Genomic DNA, 5,721 nt, shown 5'->3' on the forward strand with positions numbered 1-5,721 from the left:
TTCACATTGGAGGCATGTCATATGCAATCAGCATCCGTCGTTGGATTGGCAGCATTGCATGAATTTCAGTGTGCCGTGGAGAGGAACTTCTGCATGATATGCAAAACACTGAAGGACGATACACCGGCATGCATAAAACAGCAGAACATGGATATGGTGATGGGATGGCAGTGCAGCACGAAAACTCAGCAATGTTACACTAATGCATTACATCCTCGTCCGTCTTCCTCACTCCAGTCCTCACGTGAGATGTAACCTCTGTCCTGCAGAAGTTTTTTCTTAGCAGATGCAAATAGTTCTTCCAATAGGGCCCAACTACCCAGTCACCACAGCAAAGGAGGAACTTCCATACCACCTTCTGTGCTTTTTTCTTTCTTCAATGCCTTCATTTTTTTTTTTTTTGCAGATTTATATAGCAGCAAACTCGAACCAACCGAAGGTATTGGAGCGCTTTACGTGAGCACCAGTTACTTACACAAGGACACATTCAGGCACGGGGAGATTAAGTGAATTGGCCAGATTCACAGGATGTGGAGTCGACCATGAGGCTCGAACCTTGGTTTCCCAGCTCCAAAGTCGGCAGTCTAGCTGTAAAATCACATCCTCTCCCCATCCTTCATTAGCTGACGTGGATTATTTACGGTAAAATGTTATGTGTTTTAGAGATTTTGCTACAGGAATCTCCGATTTCCTATTGTCTTCGGTCATCACTACCTAGGCATGACCACTGTGATGTTGTGAATATGCTCGAAGTTGGACTTGCTTTAGCAGTATTTTCATCTGAAGGGTTCCATTCCTTGTTGTTTCAACGTCAGGAGCTTCGAGCTCAGCGCATTTATGGTATGGTTTCCGCTTGTCTGCAGTACTGCCTTTTGAAACTCCTGATTCAAGAAGGCCGACCCTCGCTGGATTGGTGGAGAGATGTTTTGTCATCTGTAACTGAGACTTTATCAGCTTAAAAAATAAATAAAATAATGTGATGATGAATGGAGATCTGTAACGATTTTTTTCCCTAAGAAATCACAGGTGTTGCAAAATACCTTATAGTCTCACTGAGATTTACTGGTTGATATTCATCACAATGGAATAATCATTAATTTCTGCTTGGAGACTGTCTCACGTGTAAGGACTGGAGAGAGAAAGACATACAAGGAGGTAAAGGCCTGTTTACGTACCAGTAATTTTCATTTCTTCGAGTCCAAGTCCATTTCGATCAAGGTCTGATTGATTATCTTTCCTGCCTACGGATATCTTTCTCCAAGCTTGGTAGGCAACAGGAAGTGCGAGTGGAAGTTCCTCTATTTTAGTAGTTGGGGGGGGGGGGGGGGGGGGGGAGGAGGGTTAGTGGTGGCCATACTGGGAGAACTATTTGTGTCAGCTAAGGAAATGCTTCTGCAGGATAGAGATGACATCTCATGTGTGAGCACTGGGTCAAGGAAGAACTGAAATTGGGGTAATGAAGACTACGGGTAAGTAACTGTGACATTATGCTATACCTCAACAGCAGTTCAGTCAACCCCAGAAGAGCCAACACATTATGTGCCTGTAAATTGCCTAATAGCTAGAGCGGTCGACCTCAAATCTGGGGAACCGGGATCGAGTCTCAGCAACGACGCTCAACATCCTGTGATTCTGGGCAAATCACTTAATCTCCCCGTGCCTAACAAAAAGATGAATGTGTCCTTGTGTAATGCAACTGGGGCTCATGTAAAGCGCTCTGATACCCGATATCTTCGGGTCAAGTTCGCACTATATAAAACTCTGAAAGAAAGAAAAAAAATGTATCACAAAAAAGAAGGGATGGGGAAATTAGGCCTTCCAAACCCTAATGGTGCATGTACTGAATATTTGTAGGATGGCCCAGCCCTTCTTGCTCACAGATAGTCCCTAGTCTCAGTGGGGATGCAACAATGCTATGGGCCCTAATGCAAGCAAGTCTACCCCTCTGCTCCACCCGTACCCTGGTTGAGTAGTACAAAACAACGCTAATAGCGGTCTATTCAACCCATATCGCTCTTGGGCCCCAGTGTCCCTGACATATTGATAGTTACACCCTTAAATATTTCAAACACATTTTTTAATACATAATATTGGCTGATATTATCCAATTTATCCATTCACAAGATTAGTGCCAGGGGCATGTACATGGTTTTCCTCTCTGTACCCATCAGAAAAAGTCAATTTGTGGGTATTCCCCAGCGGTAGAAGTGCATTAAAGAGAGTAGGGAATTGTGATGCTGAATTCAATGGGGGCGGGGTCAGTGAGTGTGGGGGCAGGGTCATAGGTGTAGCAAAAAAACAAAATATTCTGTAAGTTTTTGGGTCTTTCACCGTTAGGTAACTACATATAAAATAACACTCCGCTTAAATAATCTGGGGTATATTTACATTGAAATGATGCGATGCGGCGAGCAATTTAGCAGCGCTGTGTCATTTGAAAAATGCAGGGATGCACCGTATATACAAGAATACGGTGTACCCCTGTGTTTTCCCTTGCGCTAGTGCATAGTGCCATACTGCAAGGGTGCCAGCGTTGCAGAGATGATTGTTTATGTGCAGGAAGGGACACCTTGCACATAAACAGTCTTTAAAGGCGATTTGCTCTTTGTTTGTGTGCTACAGAATGCAGCACACATAGAAAGAGCAAAAACAAGGAAAAATAAAAGTATTTCTCCTTGTTGCCCAAATCAAATACCTGCTATTCAGTGGCGTCCGATTTTGGCGCTGCCTCAGATTTACAGATCCTTGTGTATCTGGGGTGGCGTCAAAAAGCAATGGGTGTTGCGGTGGAATGCCCACAGCAACCCCCATTGTACTCCCCTTTCACGGAGATACCTGCGGTGTGGCAAAGTGCCCGGGACGGGCTCCACGGGTCCCGGGCAGACCTCCTCTGGGTGCCCGGCCCGAAGAGCTCCGGTGGTCCTCCCCGTGCCTGAGGCCAGCCGGAGTCCCCGAGCCCCCCGGAAGCCGAGCCCCCCGAGCCCTGCATGGGTGGGCAGGCGGGAGCCCTACCACTATGGCTCAGCTCGGGGCGGGCAGAAGGGAGTCCTTTCAGGTGCTGGCCTTCTGGTCGCGCGCAATGCTTTCCAATGGGGCGACCAGATGGCCGGGCAGGCCTGGAAGTCCCGATGAGGGTCCATTTGCCTCCCGGATCCCAGTCAGGGCTCCAGGAGGTTGGGCGCGTCTGCACCTAGGGTCCCCTCCGTCACTCAGAGTGCCTGGGTTACAAGAAAGGTGGGTAGCCTTCCTCCGTATTAGTAGGGGCAGGGTATACCGTAACACCCCTACGGAGAGGGTGGTTCTTTGCCGGGGACCAGATGGGCTATGCCCAGGCAACATTCTCCCAGGCGTCCGGGGCTCCCTCCTCCGGCCCGTGGCCTGGCAAAGTACCCGGGACGGGTTCCACGGGTCCCGGGCAGTCCTCCCCCGGGTGCCCGGGCCAGAGAGCTCCGGTGGTCCTCCAAGTGCCTGAGGCCCAGCTGGGGTCCTCGAGCCCCCCAGGAATCAGAGCCCCCCCGAGCCCTGCATGGGTGGGCAGGCGGGAGCCCTACCGCTATGGCTCGGCTCGGGGTGGGCAGACGGGAGTCCTTTCAGGTGCCGGCCATCTGGTTGCGCCTTTCCCCTCGGCCATCTGGTCACGCGAAATGCTTTCCAATGAGGCGACCAGATGGCCAGGTCGGCCTGGAAGTCCCGGATGAGGGTCCATTTGCCTCCCGGATCCCAGCCAGGGCTAGGGTCCCCTCTGTCAATCGGAGCGCGCGGGTTACCAGAAAGGGGGGTAGCCTTCCTCCGGATTACTAGGGACAGGGTACTCTGGGACCCCTCTCGGCCTACCGGTCCTCAGCCGGCAGCTGGACAGGCCAGGATGCCGCCCCAGCCTTGGGTCTGTCCCGGGGCCTGCCGCGAGGCAGGCTGCCCCGGATGAGACCCGGCAGGCCTCCCCCTGCTGGGCTAGGTCCAGGGGCCCCTGGGAGGGCGGCCTCCCCACCCCAGGCTCCGTCCTCGGTCCTGCCACGTGGCAGGGTGACCGAACGAGTTCCCGCGGGCTCCGTCCTGGGTCCTGCCGCGTGGCAGGGTGCCCTGGATGGGGTCCGGCGGGCCCGGGGAGGCTTCCCCTGCGCCTCCGGGCCTGGGAGCCCAAGCTGGGTCCAGGGGCTCCGGCCCTGGGCCCCATCCCCCGGCCTGCGGCACTGCCAAAGGCCCGGGACGGGGTTCCGTTGTGGCCGGGGAGCCCCCCCTTGCTTTGCTGGGTTCAGGAGCTCCGGACGGGCAGAGGGCCCCTGGGAGGGCTGCCTCCCGATCCCGGGCTCCGTCCTGGGTCCTGACGCATGGCAGGGTGCCCTGGACTTGGTCCGGTGGGCCCGGGGAGGCTTCCCCTGCGCCTCGGAGCCTGGGAGCCCCGGCTGGGTCCAGGGGCCCCACCAGTCCCTGGGTCGGGGGCTCCGGCCCTGGGCTCCATTCTCCAGCCTGCCGCTCTATCAAGGGCCCGGTACAAGGATCTGTCGGTCCTGTGCAGGCCTCCACTGCTTGTCAAGGTGTCCGCTGGCCCCAGGTCGGAGAGCCCGTCGGGTCCCCCACACAGCCTCCATGGCTGGGGCCCAGCTGGGGCCCTGGGCCTCCGGTCCCCTATGCCCGGCGCCCGCTCACTCTTTCGTTGGGGCACAGAGCGACCATCCTTTCCCCTCGGCCATCTGGTCGTGCCTGTCCCCTCGGCCATCTGATCGCGCCTATCCCTTCGGCCATCTGGTCGCACCTATTCCTTCGGCCATCTGGTCGCGCCTATCCCCTCTGCCATCTGGTCTCACGCAATGCTTTCCAATGGGGTGACCAGATGGCCGGGCTTGCCTGGAAGTCCCGATGAGGATCCATTTGCCTCCCCAATCACACCGAGGGCTCCAGGAGGTCGGGTACATTCGCGCCTTGTGTCCCCTCTGTCACCTCGTATGCACTAATTACAAGAAAGGGGGGTAATTTTCCTCCAGATTACTAGGGAGAGGGTCAGTCAGACCTCCGTGAGGTACGGCGATTCCGAAACAGGGGAAGACAGAACCCGGGCCCGCCCGCCGGGGCCCCTAGGGGCCCGGGTACGTACCTGCCTCTCAGCCCCTTCCCGATGGTCCTTTCTCTCCGAGTTTGCTGGGTCAGACCTCCGTGAGGTCCGGGGATCCAGAGACAGGGGAAGACAGCACCTGGGCCCGCCCGACGCGGGGCCCCCAGGGGCCTGGGTACACACACCTGCCTCACAGCCCCCTTCCCGATGTTTCTTTTTCTCAGAGTTTGCTGGGTCAAACCTCCGTGAGGTCCGGCGATCCCAAGGCGGGGGAAGGCAGCACCCGGGCCCGCCTACCGGGGCCCCCAGGGACCCGGGTACGCACCTGCCTCTCAGCCCCTTCCCGATGGTCCTTTTTTTCAGAGTTTTCTCAGTTAGACCTCTGTGAGGTCTGGTGATGCTGAAACGGGGAAGGCAGCACCTGGGCTGGGCAACCCAGGGGCCCGGTTACGCTCCTGCCTCTCAGCCCCTTCCCGATGGTCCTTTTTCTCCGAGTCTGCTTGCCCCTGAACAGGCAGGGACGCTAAGCCAGCATACCCCCTGTGCAGGGTGGCCTGCCAGGGGATGCCCCAGCCGTACTCCGATCGATTGGGCACTCTTGGTCCGTTTAGGTATGCACTGCTTGGCCAGCCTCGGCTGTTGTTTCGAGCAAAGCGCTTCCACCCCGCATG

The sequence above is a fragment of the Triturus cristatus genome, chromosome 1_1 (genome assembly GCF_964204655.1).
Source record: "Triturus cristatus chromosome 1_1, aTriCri1.1, whole genome shotgun sequence".
Lineage (NCBI taxonomy): Eukaryota > Metazoa > Chordata > Amphibia > Caudata > Salamandridae > Triturus > Triturus cristatus.